The sequence below is a fragment of the Melanerpes formicivorus genome, unplaced genomic scaffold (assembly GCF_026170545.1).
Source record: "Melanerpes formicivorus ecotype bairdi unplaced genomic scaffold, bMelFor1.0.p_v2 SCAF_1, whole genome shotgun sequence".
NCBI classification, from domain to species: domain Eukaryota; kingdom Metazoa; phylum Chordata; class Aves; order Piciformes; family Picidae; genus Melanerpes; species Melanerpes formicivorus.
In genome coordinates, this window is record NW_027142353.1 from 45,847,653 (window position 1) to 45,864,298 (window position 16,646).

Sequence of the window (16,646 nt, forward strand, 5' to 3'; positions counted from 1 at the left end):
ACTACCTGAAGGGTGGTTGTAGCCAGGAGGGAGTTGGTCTCTTCTCTCAAGCAATCAGCCCCAGAACAAGAGGACACAGACTCAAGCTGCACCATTGGAAGTTTAAGCTCGAGGTGAGGAGAAAGTTCATCAATGAGAAAGCCATTCACCATTGGAAAGGGCTGCCTAGGGAGGTGGTGGAGTCACTGTCCCTGGAGGTGTTCAAGAGGGGACTGGACGTGGCACTTGGTGCCATGGTTTAGTCATGGGGTCTGTGGTGGCAGGTTGGACTCTGTGATCTTTGAGGTCTCTTCCAACCTTGGTGATTCTGTGATTCGGTGATTCTGTGATTGTGTCCCTATACTCAGCACTGGTGAGACTCCACCTCAAATACTGTGTTCAGTTTTGTTCCTCTCACTGCAAGTGAGAGGAAGTGCTGGAGCATGTCCAGAAAAGAGCAACTAAGCTGGTGAAGGGACTAGAGAACAAGTCTTATGAGGAACAGCTGAGGAAACTGGGGTTGTTTAGTTTGGAGAAGAGGGGGCTGAGGGGAGACCTCATTGCTTTTTACAACTACCTGAAAGGAGGTTGTAGTGAGGTGGGGGTCGGTCCCTTCCACCTAATATCAGACAATACGAGGCCTGATATTAGGTAAATAGACTGAACTTGTGACAGAGGAGATTTAGATTGGATATTAGGAAAAAATTCTTTACTGAAAGAGTGGTCAGGCTTTGGAATAAGTTTACCAGAGAGATGGTAGAGTCATCGTCCTTGGAGGTGTTCAAAGAATACATGGATGTGGTATTTTGGGACATGGTTTAATGGCCATGGCAGTCTTAGGTTGATGTTTGGACTCAATGATCTTAGAAGTATTTTCAACCAAACAATTATATGATTTGATATTATTCCATAATGTGATCCATTTATCATGCATAGATGTTTTTTAATATCTTCAGAAAACTGGTTGTCATTGATTTTTTACTATAGATAGCATCTGCAAACTTATCCTGCAGTTATTTATTATCTTCACTAAAAACCTTACTAAGGTCTTCTATGCTTAGCCTTTGCTGATTTTTTTTTTTTTTGAGAAAGGAAAATAATGAAAAAAGCAAATATTTGTGGTGCAGATCCTCCCTCATATATCAACATGCTTATCTGAAAATTACTTCTGTTCTTCCACACCCTCTCTTTGCATTTGTGATCATTCAAAACAAGGTTCTTTTTATCTAAAACTAAACCTAATTAAGGGGTCAAACAGCTGATCAGTATCTGACAACACCACAATAGCAGCATTTCCCTATCATAGCATCTTTAATTTTCAAAATACCACTCTGACACAAATAAGTTACTATGAGAATAATTTAAGGTTCATTTTCATTTTGTATGTTTGAAAGCATACAAAAAGTAAATATAGTATATTTCTGTGAAGTATATTTTGGACAGTTGCATATTTGATATACTCATGCAGTTTGCCCAGAAACCACAGCATCTAATCAACATAGCACAAGGCTTGAGGTATTATTTATAATGACAGGGAATCAAAACAATCCCTATGTGTATCACAGTATCACCAAGACTGGAAGAGACCTCAAAGATAGAATAGAATAAACCAGGTTGGAAGGGACCTTCAAGATCATCGCGTCCAACCTATCATCCAACACCACCTAATCAACTAACCTATGCAACCAAGCACCCTGTCAAGTCTCCTCCTGAACATCTCCAGTGATGGCGATTCCACCACCTCCCCGGGCAGTCCATTCCAATGGGCAATCACTCTCTCTGTGTAAAACTTCCTCCTAACCTCCAGCCTGAACTTCCCCTGGCGCAACCTGAGACTGTGTCCTCTTGTTCTGGTGCTGGCTGCCTGGGAGAAGAGACCAACCTCTGCCTGTTTACAACCTCCTGTCAGGTAGTTGTAGAGAGCAATAAGGTCACCCCTGAGTCTCCTCTTCTCCAGGCTAAGCAGCCCCAGCTCCCTCAGTCTCTCCTCATAGGGCTTGTGTTCCAAACCCCTCACCAACTTTGTTGCCCTTCCCTGGACACACTCCAGCAAGTCAACATCCTTCCTAAACTGAGGGGCCCAGAACTGGACACAGTACTCGAGTTGTGGCCTAAGCAGTGCAGTGTACAGGGGCAGAATGACCTCCCTGCTCCTGCTGGCCACACTGTTCTTAATGCAGGCCAGGATGCCATTGGCCCTCCTGGCCACCTGGGCACACTGCAGCCTCATGTTCATCCTACCATCAACCAGCACCCCCAGGTCCCTCTCTGCCTGGCTGCTCTCCAGCCACTCTGACCCCAGTCTGTAGCTCTGCATGGGGTTGTTGTGGCCGATGTGCAGAACCCAGCACTTGGATATGTTAAATCTCATGCCATTGGACTCTGCCCATCTGTCCAGCCTGTCGAGGTCTCTCTGCAGAGCCTCTCTACCTTCCAGCAGATCAACTCCTGTCCCCAGCTTGGTGTCATCAGCAAATTTACTGATGATGATGACTCAATGCCCTCATCCAGATCATCAGTAAATATGTTAAAGAGGATGGGTCCCAGCACTGATCCCTGGGGGACTCCACCAGTGACTGGCCACCAGCTGGATGTGGCACCATTCACCACCACTCTCTGGGCTCGGCCATCCAGCCAGTTCCTAACCCAGCTCAGAGTGCTGCTGTCCAAGCCATGGGCTGACAGCTTGGCCAGGAGTTTACTATGGGGGATGGTGTCAAAGGCCTTGCTGAAGTCCAGGTAGACTACATCCACAGGCCTCCCCACATCCACCAGGCTGGTCTCCTGCTCGTAGATGGAGATCAGGTTGGTCAGGCAGGACCTGCCCTTCCTAAATCCATGCTGGCTGGGCCTGATTCCTTGGCCATCCTGTAAGTGCTGTGTGATTGCACTCAAGATGACCTGTTCCATAATCTTGCCTGGCACTGAGGTCAGGCTGACAGGCCTATAATTCCCTGGCTCATCCAACCGGCTCTCCTTGTGGATGGGCACCACGTTGGCCAGCTTCCAGTCCTCTGGGACATCTCCAGTGAGCCAGGACTGCTGAAAAATGATGGAGAGCGGCTTGGCCAGCTCCTCTGACAGCTCTCTCAGCACCCTAGGATGGATCCCATCTGGTCCCATGGACTTGTGGGGATCCAGGCGGCTGAGCAGATCACCAACTACCCCATTTTGGAACAGTGGAAAACTATGCTGCTCCCTGGCTCCTTCTGCCAGCTCTGGAGGCCATCTGTCTGGAAGACATTCTGTCCTGCTAGTAAAAATTGAGGCAAAGAAGGTGTTAAGTATCTCTGCCTTTTCCTCATCCCTTGTCACAACGTTCCCCTCCGTGTCCACCAAGGAGTGGAGGTTGTCTCTGCCCTTCCTCTTGCTATTAATGTATTTATAGAATACATTGTTGTCCTTCACAGCAGAGGCCAGTCTAAGCTCCAAATGTGCTTTTGCCTCCTTCTAGTAAAAATTGAGGCAAAGAAGGTGTTAAGTATCTCTGCCTTTTCCTCATCCCTTGATACAACATTTCACTCCATGTCAATCAAGCAGTGGAGGTGTCCTTTCCCTTCCTCTTGCTATTAATGCTATTTTTGTTGTCCTTCACAGTAGAGGGCAGTTTAAGCTCCAAATGTGCTTTTGCCTCCCTAATTTTCTTCCTACAAGACCTAGCAACATCCTTAAACATTCCGTGGGTTGCCTCCCCTCTCTTCCAAAGGTGATACACCCTCTTTTTTTCTCTTACTTCCATTAAAAGTTCATTAACCATCCAGGCTGGCCGTCTTCCCTGGCGGCTCATCTTCCAGCACATTGGCACAGCCTGTCCCTGCACCTTCAACAATTCTTCCTTGAAGTAGGACCAGCTCTCCTGGACCCCTTTGTTTTTAAGGGCTTTATCCCAAGGAACCCTCTGAATTAGTTCCTTGAGTAACCTGAAGTCTGCCTTCCGGAAGTCCAGAGTGGAAGTCTTCTTGATGCCCCTCTTAGCTTGACCAAAAACCAAGAATTCAATTATCTCATGGTCACTGGACCCCAAACACCCTCCAAACACCACATCACCCACCAGCCCTTCCCTGTTGGTGAAGAGGAGGTCAAGCATAGCCTTGCCCCTGGTAGGCTCATGCAGCACCTGGGATAAGAAGCTGTCCTCCATGCATTCTAAGTACCTCCTAGATTGCCTCTTCTCTGCTATGTTAAGATCCCAGCAGATATCAGGCAAGTTGAAGTCGCCCATGAGAACAAGGTCAGGTGATCTTGAGACAGCCTTAAGCTGCCTATAGAATGACTCATCAACATCTTCCTCCTGGTTGGGTGGTCTATAACAGACTCCAACCAGGATGTCAGCCCTGTTGGCCTTCCCTCTAATTCTTATCCACAAGCATTCAACCCAATCGTCCCTGATCTCCAGCTCAATGGCATCTAGTGCCTTCCTGATGTAAAGGGCCACCCCTCCACCCCTTCTTCCTTTCCTGTCTCTCCTGAAGAGCCTGTAGCCATCAATTGCAGCACTCCAGTCATGTGAGTCATCCCACCGCATCTCTCTGATGGCAACTACATCATAACTTTCCTGCTGCATCAAGGCTTCCAGCTCCTCTTGTTTGTTGCCCATGCTTCATGCATTAGTGTACATGCACTTCATCTGGGGAAGGTGTGGGGAGGCAACCCCGTCAGGATCCAGCAGGTCGGGTGCAGTTAAAGTTGCCCCATGATCAAAGGACCCAAAATTCCACTGCTGGCACCATCTCTTGAGCCAATTGTTGATGGTATGGGCTCTCCTGTTCCTCTCAGTGTACAACCCTGCCACTGAGGGAACTGAGCAGAACACCACTTGAGCTCCAGCCCCATCAATCAATTGTCCCAGGGCCTTTAATTCTTTTTTAATCATTCTGATGTCCTTCTTGTCAATTTCATCACTTCCAGCTTGTATTACCAGCAAAGGGTAATAGTCAGAGGGCTGGATTAACTTTGGGAGTCTCCTTGTGATGTCCCTTACCCGGACCCTGGCTAGGGAACAGACCTCCCTGTGGGATGGGTCGGGATGACATATGGGTCCCTCAGTCCCCCTCAGGATAGAGTCCCTAACAACTATAACCCTTCTCTTTTCCTTCGTGGAGCTGGTCATTACAGTTGGTGGGGACTGCTTGGCCTTTGGCATCTCCCCAGATGGCTGCTCCTTGGCCCTCTCATCCCCATTGCCCTCAGCCTGCAGGGCCTCATACTTATTATGCAAGGGCAGTGGAAGAGGAGGAGAGGGCCAGGATGGATTTCCCTTGCTACCCCTGGCAGGGCAGTGCATCCATGCCTCCCTGTTTCCAGGGACCCTTCACGCAGCAGGGGAGATCTGTAGAGCCTGCTCCCACATATCTAATTCCCTTTCGCTTTCCCCTATTGCCACTTAGGTCTACTTTTGAAGGAGTGACTCTTATATCTTTATTAGACAGTACACAGGTACAGTACAATCAGGCAACTTGAGTGCTACTGTAGTAAATAATATCACAAATGCTCCTACTATCGGCAAGCAGGCAAAAATGTATTTTCTTCACTAATTAGCCTAATTATTCCCTTTGCTATATAATCAGACTGTTGTTTAAGGTTATATGGCTAGGTTTTGATTTAATTTAATACTTCTGGAGGAATTCCATGTACCATTCACATAAATGCCTGAAGTGCAATTTCCCCTTCATACTCATAGAAATCTTGATCTGATCTTGACAAATATGGTCTGTAACTTTCATTGATATGAAAGACTGAATTAGGCTTACCCACCTATGCTTACATTCTCTTTTAGGTTAGAAACAAATACAAAGTGCTTTGGAGTCAGACCTTATGAGCTCTGTGTAACCTTTGTAGTTTTAAAGCACTGTGCAGACTGGTAAGTCATTAATATTAGAAAGAATTATTTATAGCATAATTTAAGGATTACAGGAAAGCATTAACACAACAGTGTGCAAAGATTAGTTTACCAGTATGTATGTGCTTCTTGAACTACAATTGAATAGCACAGGAAGGAGAGTGGAAATATTAAATGAAAGCAAAGAGAAAGGAAATGCTGTCCCTAAGTACCTAATGCTAATGCCACAGCTCACATTCATTTGTTAATCAGCTCTTTTCAGTAGTTCAGGTTTCATCTACAGCCATAATGTTAAGGATCTGGATGGTATAAGGATCTTATACCTAAGTATAATAGCTCTTCAGGTAACTCCTTTGACAACTGGTGGTCCGTAAGATGTTGCTCACAGACCAGCGAACTTCAAAAGAACACTGTAGCTGCATGCTTCAAACAGCAGGTAAGTTTTCTGCAAAAGTAATTCTTGGGAATTGTTAGGAAATCTCCTGCTTTTGGACTATAAAGAGATATAATTAGCAGATATGAAGTGCTGGAATTATTTTCCTCTGTGTAAAATAATTACATAAAACCCCAGTCTCGGTAGTAGGTAGTGATGTTTATTTCTAAATGCCCTTCTCTCTGGATTATCATTCATATTTTTCCTGGTGAAAATAATCCTTCTTGTTTTGCTACACAAAGTACAGTTTCAGTATGAATGCAATGAGTGCTTTCTCCCTAAACTAACCTCTAAGATACTGCAGTCTTCTGAGAATGTATTTTTGAAACTCCTCAGATTATTGAAGGTATTGAATCCAGTCTCCTACCTTCTCTTATTGAATGCTTGAGCAAAAAGAGCTATTACATAGTGACCAAGCAATCCTGCAAATATTAATGGCTCTGACAGTGACTTTCATAAGAAGATGAGAGTATACATACATTTTCTTTGAAATGTCTCAAATATCAAGCCACTTAGCAGGCCTGGGTGTGAGATCTTGTCCTGATTCTGGCTGGAATAATGTTGATCTTCTTCCTAGTAGCTTGTATAGTGCTGTGTTCTGGATTTAGAATAAGAATACTGTTGATATCATGCTGATATTTAGTTATTGCTGAGTAATGCTTATACTAAATCAAGAACTTTCCAACTTCTCGCACTGGGACTGGGACTCCACAAGAAGGTTGTAGGGTGCACAGCAAGGGCAGCTGACCTCAGCTGGCCAAAGGGATATTCCATGGCACCTGAAGTCATGCCCAGTATATAATAGAGTGGAGTTGGCCAGGATCACCACAGTTTGGGGACTGGCTGGGCATCAGTTAGTGGGTCGTGAGCAATTGTTCATAACTTCTTTTTGAATTAACAATTTTTAAATTTTTTCCCCTTCGATTTCAGTCCTGTTCAACTGTCTTTGTCTCAACTCACAAGTTATAGAAGTTTTTGATCTGGTTCTTTCCCCTATCCCACTTCAATGGCTGGGGATTGAGTGAGCAGATGTGTGGTGCCTAGTTGCCACCTGTGGTTAAATTAGGACAGATTACCAGGCTGTGAGAGCCCTGCCAAGTTATATGTTTCAGCAGAGCCATCTATTCATCAACATTTTATTAGTCCATCCCAAATGAGGGCAATTTCCTCCACATAGATTCCAGGCTATATCTCTTATTTTATAATTAAAAGAGCTAAAGGCATTTATAGACAAGCACTGGTGAAAATAGTTTAATCTTTAGCTTCATGCCTCTGACACAGACCATCATTTTCTGAAATTAAATTAGCAGAACAGAAGTTTTCATATGTGTTAACCACTTAGTATAAAACAACAGACTGGATGAAATAAGAGTTTAAAATAGCCTCTAAAAGGAATATTTGTTCCGCCACACTGGTTGCAAGGATGGTCTTCAGCAGCAGAACAAGAGCAAACAATTGGGATGGGGGAATAATGTCTAAAACTGAAGCCGTTGCAACTGTTAAGGAAAAGAAAATCAGAGTGCAACAGAGCACACAGGCTGAGACAATGTGGTAGATCATTCTGGCTGGGTTTAGGAAGACTTAGGTATCAGCTGTTCATGCCAAACAGGTCTGGGAAGACAAGAAGTATACTCCCAAAGCTAGATGGGGAATTATCTCATGAATTTAGGTATCTATGGTACACACAATCACTTTTGATTAACACTTCACAGAAGTCTGACCTCCTCAGAAACATTACTTCAGTTTATGAGCTATTAAAAAATGATATTATCTTAATTTCAGATATGAAAATATGTAAGACTGGTTGGCTTAAGAAGAACAGTCTGAACAAATCGCTGACATAAGTAAACAGATGAAACCCACTGAATGGGTTTGTCCAGGTCACTGCCAAATCTTCAGTTAAAAGCAGGAAGTTTATTGGCAATTTTCTGAAAGAGGAGGAATTCAGTGATAAAATGTGACCCATTTGTCTTCCCAGTCATTAAAGAAAATTCACTTTAAAGATGTTTCTGGAGTGGCTGCTGCTGTGCCCATTATAATTTATCAGTGTGTCTGCTGGTAGTATTATCATTAGCAGGGGCTCAGGTGGACTTCCATTAGTGCTATCGAAGTCCTCATGGGCAAAATATTCCCTAGACCTAGACAGGATCTATCTAAAGGAAGAAGTTCTATACAGAAAGAGTGATTGCCCATTGGAATGGGCTGCCCAGGGAGGTGGTGGAGTCACCGTCATTGGAGGTGTTCAGGAGGAGACTTGATGGGGTACTTGGTGCCATGGGTTAGCTGTTTGGGTGGGTTGGATTGGTTGATGGGTTGGACGTGATGATCTTGAAGGTCTCTTCCAACCTGGTTTGGTTTATTCTAAATAATGGTTTATTCTAAAGCTTTCAAAGTCTCTTCTGTCATTAATATTTTTTTGCTAATTATTTTCAGAAAGTTTGTATATAATTCCTTAGGATGAGTTATCTAGGGAAAAACAGTTACAAAAAACATATTTAATAAATAAAATTCTATCAGTCATTGTCATGTTCATTTATTTATAAATCACATCCTTCTCAGCTTTCATCTTCTTATGTGACATTTAGAATGTAAACTCCCAGGGAGAAATATTTTCTTATCTACCTGCACTCAGGTCCTAACTTTGATAGGGGTCTTTGAAGAAAGATGCATTGTATTATTCTGTTAAAAATGGTGACCTGCACAAAAGTGCCATTGCTCATGACAGTCTTAACTGGTCATCACCTGCCCTTCCTGACCTCATACTGTGAATAAATTTGCAATATTAACCAATATCTTATTTTCATTCACAATTGCATTTATTGCTGTTTCATCCCACAAGGCTTAGTACAATCACATAAAAAGGCAGTGTCTACCTTTATTGCATGTGTTTAATATGGGAGGCAACAGGTAGATGCAGCAGGCAGAAACAGAGTTGCATAGCATTGCAGTAAAAACTCTTTTGAGAAGTGGTAAAAAACTATCACAACCATAACCTATAAATTTATTTTTAATTTAAAAAGTGATTTATGACTCTCTCCTTTTCTCCCAATATACCATTGGCCCTTTTAGCATTTGCTATTTCCTCTCATGGTTGTCAGTCATTATATGCAGCCAGCAGGGCAAGTGAAAAAAATCTGTGGTGATCAAATGCAGTTACTGTCTCTCAACACTCCCTGATCACTCACTGGCTCAAGAGACTGAAGTGAAGGTGGTGAATTTCCATCAATGTTTGACATGATTCTCAAAAACACTTCATAACCTGCCTCTAAAAGTGCATTTGTCAAGACCAAAAGGTGGAAAAAAATAGCAGTTTTCCTTTTGACTTCAACTAAATCAGTTAAGCTAGCAAGCTGGGAAAGAAATACTGTATTCTGGCAAATGTTAACAGTGTGCATTTGACTTCCCTACACATTTTGAATAACTGTTGGTTAAATAATTTTGAAATATTTTTTAGATGGCTATATTTAAAGATGGTAACTTACATAAAAAATTTCTTAAACTTAAATTTCTTGAAATGTAAAATAACAGCTAGCATTGAAACTGTTGCTGCTGTGTTTGACCTTTGCAGTTTGTGAGATCATGTTGAATATGGTAATACTGTAGTGCCACTCTATGTTAGGACTCCAAAGCAAGCCATGGCTTAGCTCTTCATTAACTAGGTTGTTACTCATACTTAACCTGAAGAGTAAAGTCAGCCTACCTGGGTTTTGAAGTATCTACAGAAGTCATAGTTAATGAAATAAGGTTTATGTAAAGTAAAGCTTGAGGCTGAAACAATGAGTGTTTTCTTGCAAGTTTGGTTTGGAGGAAGCACATTTTCAACTAGTAGCTAATACATTTGAACCACTCAAACAGCTGTTTAGGTCTGTTCAGAAGGTGTTTTCTAAATGTTCTGGCTTACAAGATCTGTTTACTCAGAAGGCTGTTACATATAGCTGTATGTCTTGCTGCTGCCATATCATATCAAGGTCAACAGAATGGGTAGCACATCTGCTTCTCAGTTTTCAGAGCTTATCATTTTTCTGTTAACCAAGACTAATATTCACTAAGTAAGAAATGTTGTTATAACAGTTTATATATTGGGCTGTGAGTGAATAACCAAAACGTTCCCATCTATGGATGCCTTTGGACTTGATTCAATTAGCTGTGGAAGCATTCCATTCTTATTGCAGACATGTCTTAATTGGAATTCAGGCTTTGCCCCTCACAAATATAACTTGTGTCAGACTGGCGATGTAAAGGAATGGAACAATATCTTCAGACAGTAATATCTTGATGCAAGAAAACATTGAGTTTTTGCCAACTCCAGATGTCGTGGTGGTGTGTCAGAAGTGGAAGGGGGTTGAGCAGTAGGCACTGAGTGATTCTTTCTGGCAGAGCAGCTCCTTGGGTATTTCTGTCTGTCAGTGCAGATAACATAAGCCCTAAGGCTCTGCTAGAGGCCAGATGAATCCAGCTAGCACCCAAAATCCAATTTGTATGTTGAACATTGTGCATGGTATGGACATGCCATGTGTACCTACTGTTGTTCTCTACTGAGTAATTTCAGCCATAGGCAACTTTTCTGTTCAAAACACAGACAAGAAGTTGATAAGAGACTTGCTGGTTTGCCACAACCTAACACATCTTCATGATTTTTTTTTTTTATCATTTGTGCTTTATTATCTCCCTAATCCTACCTGAGAACTCAGATTTATAAACAGTGGTATAAAAATAATTTTGTTTGGAATCTGTGTTACATTTTTCAGGAGCTGACTAACCTAGTAATGCGCAGTATGCTATAGATGTGAATCAATTGACTTAAAAATATTAAAAGTTTTAGGCAAAAGACATCTTCTTTTCTTAGGTTATACTTCTGATTATGGGAAAAAAAGGAGAAAACCTGAGGGTAAACATTTTGTGCTAGCTGGAAAACAAGCTCTGATCTATAAGAATACTGTGGACCATTTGCAAGTCTGAAGAATTGTCTCATTTTTTCTATCTTTCAGTATTTAACATTTATTGTGATTTAGTCATATTTGTTAGAATGTAGCCAACAAAAATCAATTAGCAAAGAATAAAGTATGTTATGCTATCAAATTACTTTAAATAAAATCCTGGGGGATTACCTGTTAAAATTCTATTTTAGGAAAACTCTTGACATTATAAAAGCCAATAACAAAGGCGAGTTAGTGTAAAAGAGGATGGGTTTTCACCTAGCACTGAAAAAAAAAGGAAATATTTTTCAAGGATTACTTTTTTTTTTCCCTCACATAAGCCACACATTGACAAATTAATTGAAAGCCCCTACTATTTTCCATTATAATTGTATTTGTACTAAGTAATCGAGATTAAGATCATATTTACTTTGCATGGTTTGTACCTAGTGAACAGACTATCACTATCAAACAGACTATCCCCATCAAACAGACTATCCCCATCCTGAAACTTCCATGCTCTAAGAAGCTAATTCAAAGAGTAGTAGAAAGATGCCTATTGACTTCACCACACATTAAATTGTTCCCTAAGTATGACTGGAATGTTTGATCATTTAATGGTACATGCTTTGGAGGACTTGAGAACATGGAAAAAGAAAGAAGGCTTTCTTTCTCCTAAGTCATGAATAGTTACAACACTTCAAATATTGTCACTTGTTCTTTTGTTGTGACTGTCAAAAAAATATAATAGTTCTTTACACACAAACACCAAAAAAAGTTGGGGGGGAGGAGGAGGGAGAAATATACAAATGACTGTCAGTAATTCACTATCATTCATACTGGCATTCTGGATTCAATAAATTATTTCTACCAGGCATATTTTCATGAGTTTATAAAAAAAACCCTTCTATTATGGGAATCACTCATTTTATAAAAATGAAAAGTAATACTGATCAACTAATATTTGTGACAAAGATTCATTGATACTGAAATTGACTATGTCCCCAGACACATAGGTTTGTTTTTTTTTCGCTGGGATGCTGCCTATTCAGGCTAAGGTAAGCCTATAATTATTGGTCACGTAAGACAAGTTTAGTCTTCGTTTTCAGCTGTACTCTACTTCCCTAAGAAGTTTCCAAGAGATCAGATAAAGTATTGAAAAAAGAGGGGGGAAACCCCAAAACAATAGCATGGTGTGAGAGACTATATCTTGTCTCTCTTGATGTGACTCAATAAAGATAAAATCACCTTTGCTGCTTGCCCAGACAATAGCTGATGTGTATTGGGCAGACACCACTAGAACGACTCTCTGGAAGGTGCATAGATAAAGATTGCTCACCATACTGCAGCTGCCCTGGAAATAATAAGCAGAGACCACTGCTATCGATACTCTCTGGAGTGTGCAGATTCACTACCTGGACTCATACCTAAAAACTGTGTAAAAGATCTGAGCAAGTACTGGCTCTGGGGAAGGAAAAGACCTGGACAATGCCGCTGAGAAGGAAAACATGAGAGAAGGAAAAGACTGGGGCAATGCTGCTCTGAAGAAAACTGGAGAGAATACCAGGAGAGAAAAAATGAGAGAGACATCACCCTGTAGCCTGGAAGAAGCAGACCAAGAGGAACCCTCTTTCCATGTCCTAAGTTCTGCCTGCTACAACTCATGGAGCTGAAGAGGCTGCTCAGATGACAGCACAGCCAACAAGGACAACGTCTCCTCCACACCAAAGCTGCAGCAGCCTTCCTCCACAGACTCAAATTGTCTTGGGGGATGAGGGGTGCAATAATATAATTCCTTTCCTCTTCTCTCTCCCTCTTCTCTCTCTCCCTCTTCTCTCTCTCCCTCTCTATTTTCTCTGTCTCCCCTTCGGATCCATCCACTTTATTGTGTAATAAATAGCCTCACTGTTGATATTTTGGCCTCATTTGTGCCTCCAATTTCATGACACTGGAATATTCAAAAGGACTGAGTCTCTTTCCCTCTCTGGACCGAGACACATGGTCACTTCTGTTCTGTAGGTTGTAGGTGTAGATAAGGATTTTTATGAATTTAGCATCAGAAATAATAAAGTATGGCTTTTTGGTTGTTTGGTTGGTTTTGGTGTTTGGTTTTGTTTGTTTGTTTTGTCTTGCTTTCTTTAATTCTGGCCATCATACTTAAAACTGAGGAAATTGCAGAGAAAGGTTTGTGACTGTTACTAGTATTCAATGTATATTTATGATACTGCAGGCTTTCATTGCCAAAATATACCCAAGGGAAATTTTTATATGTCCTTCTCTACATGCTCCTGGAGTCCAGATTTAACAAATAAACATATTTCATCATCTAATCCAAGTCTTGAAGCAAATATAAATGACCTTTTAAAATGAGTAGATATTGAGAATTTCAATCTGTGCAGCATTACTGGCTTTCCAGGTGAAATCACAGTGCATATCACTAGAACACTGAGACAAAATAAAATTCCAGTTATTTGGCCTGCTCATTATCAGAGGATGTACTGTATTTTTTAAAAAATCAAAATGCGGCACTGTTTGTGACCATCCAATATCATTGTGTGTAAAAATGTTTACACTCTAATAAAAATAAAATCCTCTGAAAAATTTGCATTTCTTATCATAACACCTAGAAGGTTTCTGAAGTTGTTTGGCAAATACAGATGTTTTCAACTGATGAAAAATCTTATTTACTGCAATACTCCTCTATTAGTGTTCGGGACATTGTTAGTATTTAGAATGAACAGAAATTAAAACCAAACAGAAGACAGTTTCCATTCTCTCTTACAACTGTATCAGAAAATTAAATGCTGACTTTTCAATTTCCCAAAGACATTAGAGACTCTGTAGCATGTTTCTGAGTCCTAATACAAAAACATCAACCTAAAGTTGGCAGCAGCCTCTTGTCAGTGTGAATCCTCCATGCTGACACATCAGCTGAAGTACATGGAAACATCTTTGTGAAGTCAAATTACTTAGTTGAGGTCATTCCTTTGAAACAAATACCGAGTTTGTGAGTCACTGCATTTTTTTATAGTAGAACATGTTCTTTGTTTCTCTGTTTACATTATAAGCTAGCTCTTTAGAGCAAAGGCTTCTCTCTTCGTCATATTTGTTCAGCACAGGCTGGACTGATATTGCCTAGCCTGCACAATAATAAATAGAATATTGTGAAAAGTAAAGGAATCAGATTTGGGACCAGACTGAACCAAGTTATATTACATTATCACAAGGGACTGCCAGATAAAAATTAGTTCCTTAACACAATAGGTGAAGAACAAGCAGATTCTGCAAATAAAGATGTTCTATCACTGAATGGAAGAAGTAAAAGTGTAGATAAACTTGCATGTAATTACACATGCACCCATATACTTGTTGATGTATCTTGCGTTACTGATGTATCAGTAACATGGACATTTGTGGTCTCTGTTCTTAGGGTTCTATCTTATATGAAAAAAGAGATAACATTTTAGTAATATTAAAGTAGGAAAATAAAATGAAACTAATACTTTTATTTTTTTCTTTGTAACATATTGTCCTAATATTAAAAGCAAATATATTCATGTTACAGATAAGTGGGTGTGGACATGGACAGAAACTCCATCATATCTAATTTTGTTTTAATTTTTAAATGCAAGATAATCTAACTATTCTGAATTAGTTCTTACAGCTTTGTGTCTGTGTCACATAAATCAATTACCCAGTGTTCAAGGATAAAAAGTGGCTGCAGAAAATTAACCAAACAAAGAAACAATTAATTCTTGTTGTTTGAGAAGATAGTGTATCTAGGAGTTGTACTAATGATTTCACCCTGAACAGTGGCTATATGTTTGACACTGTTCACTTATGTTTACATGTTTTAGATTAAAAAAAAGCAAACAACCAACAAAACCCCCAAAGTTTAGCTATAACAAGGACAGTATTTGTCTTTCAGTTTTGAGAAGAGAAGAGAAGAGAAGAGAAGAGAAGAGAAGAGAAGAGAAGAGAAGAGAAGAGAAGAGAAGAGAAGAGAAGAGAAGAGAAGAGAAGAGAAGAGAAGAGAAGAGAAGAGAAGAGAAGAGAAGAGAAGAGAAGAGAAGAGAAGAGAAGAGAAGAGAAGAGAAGAGAAGAGAAGAGAAGAGAAGAGAAGAGAAGAGAAGAGAAGAGAAGAGAAGAGAAGAGAAGAGAAGAGAAGAGAAGAGAAGAGAAGAGAAGAGAAGAGAAGAGAAGAGAAGAGAAGAGAAGAGAAGAGAAGAGAAGAGATCAGGTTGGAAGAGACCTTCAAGATCATCGCATCCAACCTATCAACTAATCCAACCCACGTAATCAACCATGCAACCAAGCACCCTATCAAGTCTCCTCCTGAACACCTCAAATGACAGCGACTCCACCACCTCCCCGGGAAGCCCATTCCAATGGGCAATCACTCTCTCTGTATAGAACTTCTTCCTAATATCCAACCTGAACCTCCCCTGATGCAGCCTGAGACTGTGTCCTCTTATTCTGGTGCTGGTTGCCTGGGAGAAGAGACCATCCTCCACCTGTCCACAACCTCCCTTCAGGTAGTTGTAGAGAGCAATAAGGTAACCCCTGAGTCTCCTTTCTCCAGGCTAAGCAACCCCAGTTCCCTCAGCCTCTCCTCATAGGGCTTGTGTTCCAAACCCCTCACCAACATTGTTGCACTTCTCTGGACACGTTCCAGCAAGTCAACATCCTTCCTAAACTGAGTGGCCCAGAACTGGACCCAGGACTCAAGGTGTGGCCTAACCAGTGCAGCGTACAGGGGGAGAATCACCTTCCTGCTCCTGCTGGCCACACTGTTCCTGATGCAGGCCAGGATGCCATTGGCACTCCTGGATGCCTGGGCATACTGCTGGCTCATGTTCAGCCTACCGTCAACCAGCAACCCCAGGTCCCTCTCTGCCTGGGCATTCCCCATCCACTCTGACCCCAGCCTGTAGCACTGCATGTGAGTCGTCCCATCACGTCTCTGTGATGGCAACTATATCATAACTTTCCTGATGCAACAAGGCTTCCAGCTCCTCTTGTTTGTTGCCCATACTTTGTGCATTAGTGTACATGCACTTCAACTGGGCTGCTAGTTTCACCTCTGCCTCTAGCTTATCACCCCCAGACTCCTGCCTGAGTGGACTAGTTTCAGCCCCTTCCCCCTTTGAATATAGTTTAAAGCCCTATCTATGAGACCTGTCAATTCTCTTCCTAGAATCTTTTTCCCTTTGGGGGATAGGCCATTCTCGTACACTCTGATCTTTCCACTCCTCTGGGACAGATGTACTCCATCTGTTGCCAGCAACCTGGTGCTGTAGAAAGTTCTCCAAGATCAAAAAACCCGAAATTCTTTTGATTGCACCAGCCTCTAAGCCACTTGTTGACTATAGCTGCTGACCTGTTCTTTCTTGTATTCCCTCCTGCAATTAAGGGTATAGACAAAAAAATTATTTGTGCACCTGACCCCTCAACCAGGTCTCCCAGGGCCCTGAAGTAA